The following is a 19977-nucleotide window of genomic DNA, read 5'->3' on the forward strand; positions in this document are numbered from 1 at the left end:
TCGAGCAAAATTTCTCATACTACATCCTTACAAAAACATGACATTTTTATCTTTTTTTACCCAAGAAAACTGGAGATAAATTGATAAATTTCCTCCAGTGTTTCCTTTTGGGAGTTTAATCTTGCCCTAATTCTCATGCTTTTTCATGCTTTTCCTAAGTGACATCAGTGGGTTAAAACTTTTGCATATAATAAAAGATCTTGTACAAACAAAAATTATAGTTTGTATGACTTGTCTGTTATGTCCTATTTATGTTACTTGCAAAGCATTACTGATATGTCTTTTTGCATTAGGGCTCGCTCACACGAGCGTATATATCGGACAAGTGCTGTGCGATGATTTATCGAATAGCACTCGGACTAATGTTATACTATGGGGCAGTGCTGATCAGCAATTTTTTTTTTCTCATGCCAATTCAGCACGAGAAAAAAAATTGCAGCATGCTGTGATTTGCAGTGGAAATTGTTTGATACTCACCCATACAAGTCTATGGGTGCGTGGAAATCAGCGGACTGCACACGGATGACATCCGCGTGCAGTGCAATTTCCGTGGACTGACACAATGGAGAAGATGGAGAAATCTTGTTTTCCATCTTCTCACTTGTGCTACGATTCCCATCCGAGAGAATCGGATCACACTAAGCTGAGACTCTGATCAAACACAGATCATAATTTGATTGGAATTGCATTAACATAATCATGTTGATTCTCTCGGAGGAGATAATATTTGCTTGTGTGACCATAGCCTTAAAGGGATTCTCCACTACAATGATATTATTGATGTTTCCACAGGATAGGTCATCAATATCAGATTGGGGGAATCTCCCACATGGCAACTCCACTAATCATCTTGCCAAACAGCATGCAGAGCAAGACACTGCAGTTCTTCACGATTTAGTGGCCGCTTCCAGGTAACACAGATCAGCTCCTATTCATTGGAAAGAGGGTGCTAGTGTCAGACACCCTCAGATCTAATATTGATGACCTATCAAAGGGATAAGCTAATATCATTGTTATGGAAAACACCTTTAAATCATAGCGTAACATTTTATGTCTGCCTACGAGTTTGAGAAAAACGACTTTCTAGCAATTGTTGAAAATTTCTATAATGTTTACTATGTAGTGAGCTTCTTTTTCATTATATTACATTAAAGCATCATAAAAATTCAGTATTGAGCTTTATCGTGAGTTATTAACATGTTATTTAAAGCTGTTGTACACTATATAAAAATAGATGTGTCATATATACAGTATATGTATATGTCAGTAAAACAGTGGGTTTATTAAAAAAAATATATTAAAAAAAAAATCTAGGCATTTTAAACTCACGTTCCCATCCCTTACCCAAAATATAATTTTTTACATAGGATCCGACATTTGTAGGGAATTATTGACATTTGTCATTTATAACCATATACTTTACATGTGTTAAAGGGGTTGTCCGGGACTTTAACATTGATGGCTTATTCTTAGGATAGGTCATCAATGTCTGATAGTGGTTTTGTGACACATGGCACACCCACTGATCAGAAGTTCCTGGTGTAGGCGGTGTCAGAACCTCTCAGTTACAGAGCTACACAGCACAGCTCCGTGGACAGTATAGTGGCAGCAGCCGGTCCCCTATTCAAACCAATGTGCAGTACCCGGCCTCGGCCATTATTCTGATGACGGAGTTGTGCTGTGCAGCTCTGTAACTGAGCAGCTATGTCCATCACCAAGAACAGCTGATAAGCGGAGGTGCCGGATGACGCACCTTTAGCGATCAGGCATTTATGACTAATCCTAAGGATAGGTCACCAGCGTTAAAGTCCCAGACAACCCTTTAAACACAACACAATTGGGTAAAGATGGCACTTATTTATGCAGTAGGTGAAACAGATCATTACAATTGTCTGCAGACAAAAAGAATATAATACTCATCCTGACATACTTTATTAGCATTACATGATAAATCTTGTGTATTCATTACCTAACAAACAAAACACTAATGTTACATTACCTACTGACAGATCACTTGAGTGGGATTTTCACCTTATGTTGCAATTCTGCACCACACTTTTTATAAATGGCCACTGATGACTTTGTAGTGACCTGGTATCGTTATGATTATTCTACGTTTTTTTACTATGGTAATTAAACCTGACAAATGTATTTATAACAGCTCACGTCGTCTTATCTGGATAACACATATTGCAATACTGAGTAACCTGCAATGTTGTGATAAGCATTCCATCATAATTATTCATTTAAATGGATTCTCCCAATATACAGGAGCTTCTCAAATTAGAATAGCATCAAAAAGTTCATTTATTTCAGTTCTTCAATACAAAAAGTGAAAATCATATATTATGAGTTTCTTTCTGTTTATTTCTGTTAATGTTGATGATTGTGGCTTACAGGCAATGAAAACCCAAAAGTCTTTATCTCAGTAAATTATAATAATTAACAGAAAACACATGCAAAGGCTTCCTAAGCATTTAAAAATGTCCCTTAGTCTATTTCAGTAGGCTCCACTATCATGGGGAAGATTGCTGACTTGGAGGGTAAGCCACAAAAGGTCATTGCTAAAAAGCTGGCTGTTCACAAAGTGCTGTATCAAGAATATTAATGGAAAGTTGTGTGGAAGGAAAAAGTGTGGTAGCAAAAGGTGCACAAGCAACCAGGATAACCACAGCCTTGAAAGGATTGTTAAGAAAAGGTCATTAAAAAATTTGGGGGAGATTCACAATGAGTGGACTGCTGCTGATGTCATTGCTTCAAGAGCCACCATACCCAGATGTTTCCACATGTGTACATGTGTCATATTCCTTGTGTCAAGCCACTTATGACCAATAGAAGGCCCAAGGCCCAAGGTGTTGTTTTCAGATGATGCTTTCCCTTGCCGACAAGCTTTTTGGAGATGGAAATTTCATTCTCCAGCAGGACTTGGCACCTGTCCACACTGCCAGAAGTACCAATACCTGGTTTAAAAACAACAGTATCACTGTGCCTGATTGGCCAGCAAACTCACCTGAGCTTAACCCCATAGATTATGAGGTATTGTCAAGAGAAAGATGAAAGACACTGGACCCAACAATGTAGATGAGCTGAAGGCTGCTATTAAAGCAACCTGGGCTTCCATAACACCTCAGCAGTGCCACTGACTGATCGCCTCCATGCCACGCCGCGTTGATGCAGTAATTGGTGCAAAACGAGCCCCAACCAAGTATTGAGTGCATTTACTGAACATACATTTCAGTAGGCCAACATTTTGGATTTTAAAATAATTTTTCAAGTAGGTGTTATAAAGTATTCTAATTTACTGAGATAATGACTTTTTGGCTTTCATTGGCTGTAAACCATAATCATCATTAACAGAAATAAACACTTGAAATAGATGACTATGTTTGTAATGACTCTATATAATATATGAGCTTCATTTTTTGTATTGAAGAACTGAAATAAATTAACTTTTTGATGATATTCTAATTTTGTGAGAAGCACCTGTATGTAAACGCCAGTGAAACATCCTAAAGCTTTCCAATGCTTATGTTGGAGAACTTGGCTGCTGGGTGCAGAGTTTTTGTGAGGTTTTTTACACTAATCAGAGGTATATATCTGGAGTAATGACTGTAGTATGTCTTACATGTAGAGGTTCAAAGCATCGGAGAACACAGACAGAAAAGGGCTCCTGTGCAAGAACAATATATGGGCCCTTGCAGCCCAAGATCTCCTAAAAATGCAAAATTGCACCTGCTTTGGAGGTAGAAATGGGCCTCCTACCTCTTGGGCCCCTGTGTGGCCCCACAGGTTGCACCAATGATATGTATACCAGTTGAATTTGTCAACCAACGTGTTTAAAAATGCTTTTATGCATTGTTTTTGTTCTAGGTTATACTTGTCTGTTGGCCACAGAGTGTATATGCACCTACATATTATACTTATAGTAACGGGTATGCTGGCTCTTGGTTTTTATTTTTGTTTTTACTATACAGTTAGAGAAGTTTTTGAGATCAGACAAAACTTTGACAAATGAAGGAAATGGTGTAAAATAACAAGAAAAGCATTACTTGAATGTTCAATTTCTTGCCTTTCTACAGCTTCCCATATACATTACCACTACAGTCAATCAATGGCCTCAGCGGTTGTGCCAAGGTGGTGTCATGCTCGGACACGGGTACGTCCGGTGGATGACACAGTAAATAAATATGATGGGATGGAAAAGGGAGAGGAAGGCCCTAACGATTGGGAGTGGGGGATTGGACACCTCCTGACATCAACCTGTGCCTGTCCCTAAGCTTCCCTAACATCCTATGTGGATCATTCACCCCACCGCAGTCACGTGCCTAGTCCCTGACAGTCACCTCAATGTACCCTGGCTAGCGCACTGGCTGGCAAGGATGCTAGCCTCACTACTGCAGATCGCAATACACAAGGGAAGAGACAAACATGGGACAGACAAAAAGAGAAATACTCAGCTCCAACTCTGCTGCTAGGCTCCAAAGCAGCAGAGAAATCGGCACCAGGATTGCAGAACTCCCACAGCAGCAACACCACCATCACAGGCGAGCTCCACACACCAAGCTGGTCTGCATAGAACAAAAACTCTATAACCGCCGATCAGCTGATGGGTCATGTGACTATTTAAAGGAAGGTCAGAGTGGTTACCAACCAACATGAGCTGACCAGCCTAAAAGAACAGCCAACAAGAGACTCACATTAACTCTTGCTGGACCAAAAGGAAAAAACAACATTTAATTTCAGGAGACCCAGAGCTGCTACGAATCCCTTAATGATTCATGACAGGTGGACAACGCAATAAGGTTAAGACCAGTGAATGGTAGCAGAAGTCAAACAAAAGTTGTTAATAATGACAACACAGCTGCTGCAGGCCTAGAATCTTAGACCACAAGGGAGCAACGGAAAGGCAATGTTGGAGTGTCAGAAGATTCAAAAGGCAAGTCATGATATTTTTTTAATTTAAACTATTTTCTGTTTTTACCCAAAGTGCCAAGACAGACAACCCATTTTGCAAAAAGCTGTTCTGACAAGCCACCCAATTGAGGCTAAAATGATTGTTTGCCACTGGTGGCTGTATGGTTGACTATAAAATATTCATTGTATGTTCCAGAATAGACCAGGTCAAAGTGCAGCTCCCAGGCTACATATGGCCTCTTGGCTATTCCAGTCCAGGCTGTGGACTTAGACATCTCAAGGGCTGAAAACACCGGTCCACGAGCCGCTCCATGAGCCTCCCGACTTCACCGCTATCTGAATCCTTATGACGCAGATAGCTATGAATACAATGGTGGTGGAGGGAAGCACTGGCTTCTTCTTCCATCATTCAGTGTGTGTGACTGAGATACCAGGCATAATGACGTCACTACATCTCATCTGCTGTGCGAAGCGACACCGCACACAAATACTGGAGCAGATCATCAGGGGAAGAGGGGCAAGGTGTGTAAATATTTTTTCTATATGTGTGTTTGTGTGTTAATTTAAGCCTATTGGTTTGGCTTCCACAACAGTCAAGGTCGCTCATGCGGCTCCTCGGGAAAATGAATTTTTCCGCTCCTGCCCTTTGAGCAACTGTGAAAACTTTTCACCACACAATGTGAAAATCACATAATTTGAAACTCATTGACCCCAATTGTAAAATGTATAACTGGAACCTATCACCTACTAGGTGCCTTTCATATTACTGTTATCATCTTATGTGGCAGGGGGTCGTTGAGTACCATACTTTGCACACCCTATAGGTAAAACTACCGCTATCATCCAGATCTTTTTGCCATGTATGTTGTCTGTTTACATCAGACAGTAACATCGCAATCATATAGTGATCAATCACAGGATGTCCAGGAAGAATGACTACTGAACATCTAGAGCCGAGTTATTTTACTAGTAAGTATAGGATATATTCCCCTGTAATCCTTTAGTCGGGCTACTCTGCGCAGATTGTAGTGAAACTTTGCTGTATCTCTGTACAGAACCTTTGTTATATTGATTATCTGTGCTAACAACTACACTCACAGATGATAAAACAGTGATATATTGATATTTAATATTATGGAGCTACAGTATGTAATAAATAAGAAATAAATAAATGTGTCCCAAATAATTAGTGGAAACTTTTTTTTGGAATAATAAAATATATAACTTCACAATACAAGGCTAATGATCAAAGCAAAGTAACAGTACAGGACAAATAGTCACAGGTGATGTCATAACACATAGATAATATATTGTAGCATGACAGTAAGAAGTACAGAGTTGTCACAGTATAGTAATGATATTCTAATATCTCTGAAGAGGGATAATAAGGCTGCTTCCACACATCAGGTTTTTGGTTTCAGGCTAAATCCGGCAAATTTGCTAAAAAACGGATCCGGCGTAAATTGTGAAAAACTGATGCAGCGGATACGTTTTTTAGCTGGATCCGGCTCTCTGTATTGCGCATGGTTTTTGACGAGAGAGATAGAGAGAGAGAGAGAGAGAGAGAGAGATTTCGTGCCAGAATCAAAAACAAAGCTTCTGGGCATGCTCAATGTGTAAAAACGGATTCGGTTGCCGGAAACGTTCACTCACACATCAGTTCCATGCGTTTATTGCCGGAAACGTCACTTCAGGCTTTTTCGCCGGACACAAAAAACGTTGCAGGAGACGTTTTTTGTGTCCGGCAAAAAAGCCTGAAGGGACGGATCCGGCACAAAACGGATGAAACGCATGTCCTTCAGGCACAATCCGGCGCTAATACAACTCTATGGGAAAAAAACTGATCCGGTATAAGAAAAAAACGGATCCGGATTGTGCCTGAAAGAAAAAACCTGATGTGTGAAAGCAGCCTAAGGATAGTAATATAGTAATACAGGAGTAATAAAACAAGTAAAATAATAGTACAGGAATATAATAATTAATAATACAGGAAAAGTCATAGTGATGTCTCAGCACAGGGATGATGCAAACAGCGATGTCACAACATATGTATAATAAACAACGTGAAGTCATAGAGAAGGGTTGTTGGGAATAGTGATGTCAGTGATATTTATGTGGAGCCACTGTGGGTCCATGAAGTGGGAACTTTGTATATCAGCTGATAACCTGGGGTGGATGCATTATAGAAAGGGCTTGTCATGTTGGGACTGTAAAGCAAAATGGTAACAAAATACCACAACGTCCTTCTAGACAGAACTGACACGTGTCCGGACTGTCTTTTGGTTTTTGCAAATGTAACTGCACAGTGACATTATTTCCAGTAGGTGTCACAAATGCGCCATCAACTAAATGCAAAAGTAAAAAGTAAAAGTGTATCAGACTGAGGTTAGAAAAGATATCTGACCAAGAAATGTTGTTATTTGACGATGAAATTGAGCTGAAAGCAGATAATCCATCAGTGGCATGACTGCCAACTGTCCCACGTAGCCGAAAGCTGACAGTACTATTGTGTGAAACAAATCCTGCGAAGGAAAAACAAAATTATTTTTCCAAATAATGAAGAGAGATAAAATAAAACAATGAACGTGAAATAAATAAATCAGTGTGTGTCACGCAAAACAGTAGCTTGACCTTGTGTGTCTTGTTTCATGTTTTCCTCTATATATTTTTTACCTCCAATCCTCCATCTTTACACGCAATTGTAATTTGTTTATTCCCAAGGTCCAGGGATAAGAAAATACAATGGACAGGCAATTCAGAAGCAAATCGCAAAGCAGCCTGGTTTGTGCTGCCCTGAGATGCCCCTTACTACTATTCTCTGATACTTAGGGGTGGCGACTTTCTGAAACTTATGTCAAGGGCAGAATCAAAATTGGTTTTCGCGCTTGACAGCCTGACAGGATTAAATCACAAAATCAAACTATACGCATTTCAGCATTTCCTTCAAAAATATATGAACATAGATATAGAAGGGTGCGGTAACTAATTGACCCCAATTCTAAAAATACAATTTATATGTTATTTTGATCTTAAAAATTGTCTGGGTTGTGAGATATTTTAACCTTATTAAGACCCCTTTTTTACTGCCATATCTTGGCTCCCTTCATGATATTATTTTAAAATGGATTTTTATTAACACACATACAGTATATATATTTTATTCCCAACACTTCTGTGCTATTTTAATGTTGTATGTCCTATAATAGTCCAATTGTATGTAGTAGTAATAAAATATTGCTTTTTAACTAATTTATTTTGTTACAAAATTACACTATTGTCCATGTCTTAGAAACGTATTTCACTATACAGCCTTATATATGTAACAAATCCACCACTATGCCATTATTTATGCCCCATTGTGTAGAGCACACATTCCTTTCCTTCCCAGGCACATAACATATCACCCAATATATATAATTGGTTTTGACTTAGATCCAGTTAATGCACAAACTCCATTTCATTATTCACTGCATGGAATCATATGCATGCAGAAATATTGCCAATTTACGTGGTATGCGGCCATGGTGTGCAAGCAGGCAGTGGAGAGATAGGTTGGCGTTGGTATATAAGGCCGGGTTACACGTTAGAAGCCATAGCCCTGACAAAGAAGGACTGCGACCTTCAAAACGCGTTAGCAATTGACCGCTTCGTGCACCCGTCTGGCAAACTTACTATCTGCCACATGAGGTCCGCTGCATGCCACACTATCCACAGCAGCGCAAACTCCACTCCAGTGCATACTTTCTTCCTGTACCTGCGGTACGCTATACGACCAATGACAGAACAAGTAAGTACCAAAATAACTACACTGTCCAGCACTTATTTATTTATTAGTGGCTCAATCAGCAACCACTGGTCCGTGTTCTTCTAGCCCAATGTATTAGTGCGGTGATTACCCCATACCTTTAACTTGTACACCCTCAGACAAGACATGCCCCTGTTTTGAGGAAGCCACAAGGCGAAACGGCGCTGTCGGGGTCACTGGTGGGCACGCAGGACTAAGTATATCATTATGTAAGTTACCATCCTTTTACCATTGAATCGTTATTTGCGGTCTGGTCTGCAATGAATGTTGTACTGCAGACCGGACACTGGTGTACTACCTTTTTTTGCTAGGCGTATTTTTTCTCAGCCATTTTACCATTGGTGGGAATATTGTTTTTGAGGATTAGTAGCCTCTTGCTTTAGGCTTTGAATTTATATATGCTCTTAGGAGCTGTGTGTATTGTTTGATCCATCCTCTCTATATATATTAGCCATTATTGTATGATTAGATATATGGTGCTTCCATACACCATGTTTGGTCATTATGCACTTTTTTTCATACAACGGTAGTATACAGTGTTCTTTATATAGTCTTACTTGAATATATATTAACTTATTAGTTCTGCTGGCCATCAGTTTGTTTCTTTCATTGATTGTCCTTGTCTTGATTTTATACTTATGCTTCAATAAAATACATTTGTTTTAAATATATGCCTATGCCTCATTTTCACCTGCATACTGGTATGGTGTTTGTTGTACAATAGTGTTCTTGGAGGTGGCTAGTCCACTGGTGGATTTTTGGTTATGTATAAAATATTTCTTGCAATGTCTATGACAGGACATGGGCTATTGTGCCGTGCACATACTATGACAATGTCACTGGCAAAGTGCTGGAGGAAAGATGTTTCACTGAGGCTATCAGCCTCAGTGATTTGAAATCCAGTAGTTTTCTCCCGCACACTATGTGTTGAGAGTGGTTAAATGGCCATTTCAAGGGCTTGGTTTTTGTGGACAGCCATAGAGCAGGTGGGAGGTTTTCCACCTTATCTCAACCCCAGGGTATGGTCTGGGGGCTTAAATAGTCGGCCTGCAGAGGCATTCAGTATTCAGTAGGGCTGGAGAGAGGAACTCCAGTGGTTTGAGTCCTAAGGAGGAAAAACTGAACCAGTGTGTGGTTATTATCTAGAGCGAGTGGTCCCCGCAGAAGCAAAGACTATATACCACTTTGTTTTGTTTTCCTATTTTTGCCCGAAGGGCTGTGTTTATTTTAACTGCATGTTGGTTTATGCTGCATGTATAACAAATCAATTGAAGATATAAAGAGTAGCCGAGTGAGCCAATCTAACACAGTACATATGTATATATACAGAATAATACAGATACTGGAGAAGACACCCAGTACCCCGACATGTGTTTCGGACCAGTGTTCTTCGTCAGGGTTACCCACACCCATTTGATACACCACCAGGTAAAATGGACACTTTTCGCACTTTTATATGACTTTCACATTTGAATGGTACCTTATCTATGAGCATTGATTAATCTCGTGCATCCTGCCTAGTTACATCTTCCATGTGTTCCTGGGTCCAATTATTACCTTACAACACTGAATACATTCAATCTCCATATATAAATAATACATACTCTAGTGCTGTGATACTCATTATTACTATTAGTACATGATATTGCATGATATGGCTTGTGCTTTCACTGGTTGATATCTGTGATCTACCATTTGTACCTATATGTGTGTTGTACTTTTTTTTAATATTTATCTTTTATGTGATTGCTCTACTTTTACATGTGCGGGCACCCTCTGTAGTTGTGCCACCATTGTTCACCTTTTGGTTTAATAAGGGTGTATTATCTTTTCTCCTTGCTGCCTATATTTTGTGACCTTTATTCAGGGCTTTCTTTCTTGGTTCTCACTATTTTCCGAATGGTCTGCCATTTTTCCATCTTTTGCACGTATATGTCATGAATATTTACCATTACGGCTATGTATTAACAACATCGATGTAATAACAGTTAATGATATATATGCATTGCGTGTTTTCAGTTTGTTTTGTTATTTGGACTTTAGTAAGGGCAGTTTACTTTGTGAGGAGTAGAAACCAGATAGTAAGAAGAGAGTTATGTGAGAGATAGCAGATTAGACACAAGTGGATCAAGCATTCCAGGAGCTTAGAGATGAAGTGAAGATTAGATATAGGTCTGCAGCACAGTTCTGGCCAAGGTATGGAATTTTTAGTAAAGAGGCTATGGCACCATGTTTGAATGAAGAAATAAAGATTCTGGAAGAAAGATAGAGGTTGAATATTTTAGTTAGATGGGCAGTGACAGCTGGGGAGAAGGACTGAAGGAGATGTGAGGGGATATGGTCATTGGTGCAGGTTGTAGAGCAAGAAGAAGTGAGGAGCCTGTTAACTTTTTTGACAGGTTCAAATGTGGAAAGTGAACTTGAGCTGCAGGAGGAAAAGGGATCCAAGCTGTGAGACAGATATGGTTGATTTAAAAAAAAAAAAAATCGGTGGCCAGATAGTCAAGGCTGTTTACTTTAGGGCTCAGGAGGGAGTACAAAAATTTAAAAGAGTAATTTTAGATTGTCAGATAGGGATGTGATGAGGGCGGTGAAGTAGGCTTGTTTAGCCACATGAAGAGCAGCATTATAAGTTTTGTGTGTGAACTTATAGTGGACGAAGTCTTCTGCTGGAAATGATTTTCTCTACTGACACACGGCATACCTGGAGCACTGCCGGAGAAACTGTGTTTGCAGCATGTGCCATGGTTGCCGTTGTCTCTGTTGGTTTGTTTGGCGTGTAGCAGGTGTGGCTTCATCCAGGGCACTTTCCAATGTCTTGCTATAATGTGACAATGCTAAATTTTGACAGGAAAGGGAGGAGATGGGAGCTAAAGATGAATGTAGATTGTTCATACGCTGCTGGGTGTTGATGGCAGGTAGACTTATGTATGTGTAGTAAGTGGGGATCTAAAGAAATGGAGAAGCAGTCGACACCCTCCCTTGAAGATATTATGACTATATAATACAGTTCCATGTTTTAAATATTGTTTTATCTGTTTTGTGGCATGGTTCATTAGCTGCAGATAGTGTTGACTATTGGATCCAGCCCAGGGGGAGTGGCATTGCATGGGCATAAGGGACTAGATTCCTGTTGATAAGGCAGATAGGGAAAAGTACTGAGAATGAAAGAGCCGATGGTACTAATGTTCACAGATCTGCATTGAAACTGGTGTTGTGTGCAAAGAAGAGAGGCCATACTTGGCTAAAATTTTCTGAAGTAAACAAGGATTAAGTGGCAAAAGATTGCTTTTCTCATGCAAGTGAGGGCCTACAGCAAGTGTTATCTGTACTAGATAAGAAGCAAAAATGTAGCCAGACCTGAAGGTCATAGAGGAGAAAATGGCCAGGCTGGGACATGTGTTATGAAAATGTAGTGGCACACCAAGGAAGGTGTGGCCCTCATCAACTGGACTTTGATAATAGCAGTGAGGATTTGTAGCAATGCACCTGAGCTGATGAGGTCCTCACACGAAGGGAATATGGAGATTCCCATAGCGGTTTGCTGGTCTAAAGTAACATGAAACAGAAGTAGTGCACCGCTACACGTAACCTCAAATTTCCTACCTCTGAATTGTGCAGAAGATGTATTCTTTAGGTGTTGTGTATATACTTGTCATCGGTTTGTTCATAGAAGAAGAATGTATTTATAGACTCTAGTCTCCCTTATGCATCTCTACCTCATTGGGTTCTGGCTTGCCATGCCAAGTGGCAGCATGTAGTCTGCACGGGCGTATCACTAAGGTAACGGCACCCAAACCCAGCAAGAATTTTCCTTTTTTTGTAGCATGGTGGTGCACACATGTGACCCTCGGCCACTGCTACCACGCCCGTTACAGGGTTGTCCTGAGTGTGGCAACAGTTCTTGACAGAGAAAGAAGATTGTGGTCAGAGAACAGGAGAGAGGAGTTACTAAAGCCATACACTGAGCAGAGCTGGTAGATGACCAGGTCTAGTGAATTTCTGTCTTCATGCATAGCAGAGTTAGTAAGTTGTGAAAGAGCAAGAGACGTGGTTAGAAAAATAAATTTAGTAGCAGATTCAGAGAGTGAATTATCAATAGGGGTGTTAAAGTCACATCTACAATGAGAGTGGGAATATCAAAGGAAAGTGTGGAAGGCAGGTGGCAAAGTGTCCAGGAACTGGTTGGTTTTGACGAGAGGGCAATACATAACCGCCACTCGCAAAGAGAAGGGTTTGAAGGGTCTAATGGTATGGACCCCAAAGGAAGGAAACATAAGCAAAGGTACCTAGGGAATAACCTGGAAAATACATTGTGATGAAAGGAGCAGACCAACACCTTCACCTTGTCTGCTAGTACATGTTAATGTGATCCGAGAGAACACTAACTTACAGACAACATTTATAATATGTCTTTGGCTATAGACGGAGGTACACATTTCTGTTACCTACTATCTTCAACCTATCTTCTGCCATAATATGGACACATTTTTAAATCTATATTGTAGACCATGTGTGGATCAGCTGAACTGAAATTCAATGTGAGTGTTGAGACTGAAATAAAAATCATAAAATATGACGGTATTATGAAACCGGCCTAAGATTTACTGATAAGACCAATAAAACTGGAGGAAAGCGAAAACTTATAGATAATGCCATTGACTCATAAACCTTACTTCTACTGTCCGTTAATATTGTTAGCTTTCAGTGGATCTCAAGGCTAACTTTACAAAGCGCAAATTACTTTGGTTTAACCAAAATATATGAAGGGTGACACGATACAAGAAGAACTTATTATACTTAAGTTTAACCTTGCAATAACCATGGCTTCATACTGTAGTTTGTCTGCAATAAGAAACTGAACTGTTCATTTTCTAAATCTACATATCTTATCTTATGGCCTGCAAATATGATTAAAGTGGTTGTCTGGGATTATAAAAAAAATCTTTTTTTACAGAGTGGGTAGTACTGGCTGAGGAGGTAGGATAAGACCCCTTCGCACGAGCACATAAAAACACATCCATGTGGGACATTTCGTATTGACCATCTGTGAATTTCTTTTTTATCAGCATCTGTGTGTATGTTTTTTCAGACCGTGTGCAATCCATGTGACATGTACCACAATATAATGCATTCAAGAAATTACTGATTTGTAAGTGTTAAAGGGAACCTGTCAGCAGGATTGTGCACAGTAACCTACAGACACTGTCTGGTCGATGCCGCTATACTGATTACAATGATACCTTGGTTGATGAAATCCGTCTTGTGGTTGTTGTTTAATCTTTATTCTCAGTTTTGAGTTAATGATATGCTTGCGCTACTAGGGGTCCTGTGGGGGGGTCTTCATGTGGTGCTCTGCTTAGGTATTCATAATGAAGACTGCTGACAGGTCACTGATCCCTCACTGACTTGCCCCTTAGTTTGCATAAGGAATATCTGCACATACTGAAGAAAAAAAAACCTTCTGCAGGTTAATAACTGTGCTTGATGTTATTCAGATAGTAAAAAAAAAAACAATTTGAAAATGTCGCCCACCGCGCCTGCACAGTAGCAGCTATTGGTGTATGTAGAGGTGATCCGATAGCTGCTATTGCGCAGGCGCCAGCGGCGCCATCTTGCTGGAGAAGAAAAAAAATGTCCTCCTCCAAGATGGCGCCCAAAAAAATGTCCTCCTCCAAGATGGCGCCACTTTCGCAGTAGCAGCTTTTGGAGATAGCTTTAACTAAGCATGTGATTTGTGAAGGTAATTGCTTGCACCAGAAATTTTTAGGGGTGTCAGAGCAAAAAAGGTGAAAAAATATGCACGACAATTTTTAGTTATTTGATCCCATAAATTTAATTTATGCCTATATTTTTCTCACTTCACTTAACCAACTTAGACTATTTAGTGCTCATGCATCACACAAAAATCAGATTACAAATCGGATTATTTTTAAAAAAGGTTCTTAGAACTGTAACATCACCATGATGGGCTATTAAACAGAAGCTCTCCAATTTTTCACTTTGAACGGTGTGCTGCCCCTATTTTTTTGAATCTCTGCATAAGGTTTGGTACTTACCTGGGGGGCCTTGCACCCTACTTGCTAATTTTGTGCTTTGTTTTATTTTTTTTATTTTTCTATCTATCTATCTATCTATCTATCTATCTATCTATCTATCTATTAAAAAAATGGGGACAGCACACCATTCAAAGTGAAAAATAGAAGCGTTTCTTTTTAATAGCCCATCAAACTGTGTTCTTTCCCTTCCGAGCCCTGCCGTACGCCCAATCAGTAGATTTCCCCCACATATAGGGAATTGCTGTGCTCAGGAAAAATTGCACAAGTTTTCAAGTCCATTTTCTCCTGTTACTTGCGTGAAAATAAAAAAAATTGGGTCTAAACTAACATTTTTGTGAAATGTTCATTTTTTCCTTCCATATTGCTTTAGTTCCTGTGAAGAACCTGAAGGGTTAATACACTTCTTGAATGTGGTTTTGAGCACTTTGAGGGGTGCAGGTTTTAGAATGGTGTCATATTGTGGTATTTTCTGTCATATATTTTATAAACAGTTGAAATAGATCAATACATATATGTACATTCAATTTATATTCCCTACATGGTATATGCTGATTAAAATTAAGCAGCCATTAGCCTCCCCGAAATGTTTTGCCACATGGGTGTCATCAGGTAAAATGAGGCTGCAATAATAGAGAGACTGCCAATAAACCAAACACAAGTACCTCATATATACTTGATAGATATCAGTGAAGAGCAATATAATGACATCATTGAATCAATTTATATGAATGTTTAACAGCAATACAAAGGCAGCACTTACATGTACTGTAGATACAAAGTAATTGTGAATTCAGTTTTGTGCCATAGGAAGATTTGCATACTAAGCATATCACCTTGCAGTTTACCTGTAGATTATGATCCTCCTATGTCAATATCAAATGATGGGTTTATTCAGGGCCGCCATTAATTTGGATTTACCCATTTATGTATAAAATATAAATATAAGGCAGCCTTTGCATACATTACCACTGGGATCCAGTGACTGCAAAATCTATGTGAATACTCTTCTGTAATGATTATGTAAGGATCCAGCTAATCACTGATGAATTTATTGCTCTATTAATTTGTGCAGTTTCTATAATTAATAATTTATTGTAATGGCCTTTTTGTATACCTTTGAAGTCTGATCTTAGTGTCCCCTATTGTGACATTTTCTGCATTTTAATCATGTTTTAATATAATATTAAATAAAATTATAGTTTTATATGGGTCTCTTCGGTGTTCGACCCATTAATTGGATCGAAATGTGAAATATTTACTGTTAAACTACCTAAAGAAATATATTTTCGGACGTCTTTATACATTTATGGTGGAGGAGTGGGTCTTCTCCTTTCTTCTAACTTCACCTTTAACCCAATCCCACCTCTACCCTCCATTATCCTCCCCTCTTTTGAAGTCCACACTGTCCGCATCTACTCTCCCTCCAACCTCCAAGTGGCCGTCATATACCGACATCCGGGCCCGGCCACTGCCTTTATTGACCAATTCTCCACCTGGCTTCTTCAATTTCTCTCTGTTGACATTCCCACCATCATCATGGGTGACTTCAACATCCCCTCTGATACCCTTCAGTCAACAGACTCCAAACTTCTGTCCCTTACTTCATCTTTTGAACTTACTCAGTGGTCCTCCGCAGCCACCCACACAGACGGACATACACTAGACCTAGTCTTCACCTGTCTCTGCTCTCTATCTAACTTCACCACCTCCCCTCTCCCTCTATCTGACTACTATCTGATCACTTTCATCCCTGTCCTTCTCACCGGTCACCCATGTCCAGCAACATGCACACCCCTGCAGAAACATCGCACACCTAGACACCCACACACTCTCTAACTCTATCCTACCACTGCATCCATATCCTCGCTCTATGACACAGACAGTGCCACTGCTTTCTACAATGCCACTCTCGCATCATCTATTGACACGGTTGCCCCTCTCATTCACGGCAGAGTGCGACATATTAATAGACAACCCTGGCACAATAACATCAATAAAAAGCTCTGGCAAGTGTCCAGGGTTGCAGAGCGGCGTTAGAAGAAAACATATTCGCAAGACGACTTCACTGCATTCAAACAGTCATCACACTCGCTTTCAAATCTGCTCTCACTTCTGCTAAACAGGCCTACTCTCAACCCTTGTATCTTCCCTATCCTACAACCCCAAACAGTTATTCAAAACTTTTAACTCCCTCCTCTGCCCCCTCCAACCTCCCTCATCTCTGCTGAGGACTTTGCCACACACTTTAAAAATAAAATCGACCAAACAAGGCAAGTCTTCATTGTTCAACCACCACAACCCCTTTGCATACCAGACCAATGCCCAAACCCCATAACCTCCCTATCCAACATCACTGAAGGAGAGCTTAATTGTCTCCTCTCCAAATTGCACCTCAGCACCTATGAACTCAACCGCATCCCATCCCACCTCCTCCCCAACCTTACCGCCACTCTTATCCGATCGCTAACCCACCTCTTCAACCTATCACTAACTTCTGGTACCTTTCATACATGTCACAATCACGCCTATCCTTAAAAAGCCAACCCTCGATCCAACTGCTATGTCCAGCTATTGCCCAATATCGCTGCTCCCATTCGCTTCCAAACTCCTGGAGCAGCACGTGTACACTGAACTTTCCTCCTACCTCTCATCTAACTTGCTCTTTGACAATCTACAATCTGATTTCCATCCCCATCACTCAACTGAGACAGCCCTGATCAAAATTACTAACAACCTACTTACAGCCAAAGCTATCGGAAAATACTCTATACTCCTCCTCCTAGACGTGTCCTCTGCTTTCGACACAGTTGACCACTGCCTCCTATTACAGATCATCTCCTCCTTTGGAATCAAAGACCTCGCCCTATCCTGGATCTCCTCATACCTTTCCAACCGCACATTCAGTGTCTCTCACTCCCACACTAACTCCTCATCCCACTCTCCCTCTGTTAGAGTCCCCCAAGGCTCTGTTCTAGGACCCTTACACTTCTTAGTTTATACACTTGATCTGGGACAACTTAGAAAGTCCCATGGATTCCAATACCACCGTTATGCTGATGACACTCAGATCTACCTCTCTGGCCCAGATGTCACTTCTCTACTGTCCAGAATCCTGGAGTGTCTATCAGCCATATCCTCCTTCTTCTCCTCTTGCTTCCTCAAACTCAATGTGGACAAATCTGAACTCATCATCTTCCTCCATCTCATACATCTTCCTTACCTGACCTATCTATCGCAATTAATGACAGAACGCTTTCCCCCGTACCGGAAGTCCGCTGCCTCAAAGTAACCCTTGACTCTGCCCTGTCCTTCAAACCACATATCCAAGCTCTTTCCACTTTCTGTCGCCTCTAGCTCAAAAAAATCTCCAGAATCCGTCCTTTCCTCAACCATCAATCTACTAAATGCTTGTGCATGCCGTCATCATCTCCCGCCTTGACTACTGCAACATCCTTTTCTGCGGCCTCCCTGCTAACACCCCTGCACCTCTCCAGTCCATCCTTAACTCTGCTGCCCGACTAATTCTTCTCTCTCCTCGCTACTCCTCTGCTTCCCCCCTCTGCAAATCTCTTCACTGGCTCCCATTCCCTTAGCGTATCCAGTTGAAATTACTAATACTGACCTACAAAGCCATCCATAATCTGTCTCCTCCATATATCTCTGAACTAATCTCCCGATATCTTCCCTCACGTAATCTCTGGTCCTCCCAAGACCTCCTTCTCTCCTCCACACTTATTCGCTCGTCACCCAACCGCCTCCAAGACTTCTCTCCAAAATACCCCATCCTCTGGAATTCTTTGCCCCAACATGTCCGACTATCAATCACATTTGGATCCTTCAGACAGAACCTAAAAACCCACTTCTTCAGGAAAGCTTACAGCCTGCACTGACCCCGCTGCCTCCTCACCACTACCGGAGCTACCGCCTCACCAACACAAGAGCTGCTGCAACCCTCAACCTATTGTCTCCTTCCCCACCATCCTGTAGAATATAAGCTCACAAGGGAAGGGAACTCGCCCCTCTGTATCAGTCTGTAATTGCTAGTTTGCTTACTGTAAGTGATATCTGTCATTTGTATGTAACCCTTTCTCATGTAGAGCTCCAATCAATGGTGCTATATAAATAATAATAGTAATCTGGGTAGTTTGGCTAATGATTAGTGATGAGCGAATATACTTGTTACTCAAGATTTCCCAAGCACGGTCGGGTGTCCTCCGAGTATTTTTTAGTGCTCGGAAATTTCGTTTTTATTGCCGCAGCTGAATGATTTACATCTGTTAGCCAGCATAAGTACATATGGAGGTTGCCTGGTTGCTAGGGAATCCCCACATGTACTTATGCTGGCTAACAGATGTAAATCATTCAGCTGCGGCAATAAAAACTAAATTTCCGAGCACTAAAAAATACTCAGAGGACACCCGAGCGTTCTCGGGAAATCTCGAGTAACGAGTATATTCGCTCATCACTATTAATGAATGATTAGATGCTGCTTTTTTCTGTACAGAGTGAATCAAGTGAATTATGCAAAGTACTTCCCATACAGTGGGTTGGGGACCCAGATCTGCCCAGGGGCCCACCTGGGGATTACCCTGTTCCCCTATGGGCCAGTCCAAGCCTGCCCTGACCACTTGTGTAGGATTCAGGGGAAACTACTGAACTGTGTATGTAATTGTACGACTCTTCCTGTTATAGCAAATTGTGTTCTCTGATAAGTCTTGCAGTAATAAGGCCTGGTGGTGGTGTAATGGTCAAGTAGAGCGCCTTTATAATAGTTTTTAAAACCGCCATATTTAAAGTGCTCAAAATTGTGTTCAGGAAATGGCTAGGTAAACAAGAAAAGTGCAATAGGGTATTATTCAGATTACAATATTGATCAGAATCTGCTCTGCTTACTTGATGTGTTTGTGTGAGACACAATACTAAAATGGTATAAAAAATGACCCAGTTGCTGCAGGGTTGCTAGATCCAACGTAGTACTATGAGTATTTTGGAAATAGTGGGTGACATGCACAGCTGGTGCACATCCAATCAAGGAATTACAATCAAGCGAGAAAAGTATCAGTGAGGTTTATTCTCTACGCGTTTAGAAAGTATTCCAACTTCTTCAGGAGAACCAGAGATTCATGAATACATGCATAAAAACAAAACAGAAATGAAAACTCACTGATCATGCAGACAATTCGAAAATAACCACAGGGT

Source organism: Ranitomeya imitator, chromosome 2 (genome assembly GCF_032444005.1).
Source record: "Ranitomeya imitator isolate aRanImi1 chromosome 2, aRanImi1.pri, whole genome shotgun sequence".
NCBI classification, from domain to species: Eukaryota; Metazoa; Chordata; class Amphibia; order Anura; family Dendrobatidae; genus Ranitomeya; species Ranitomeya imitator.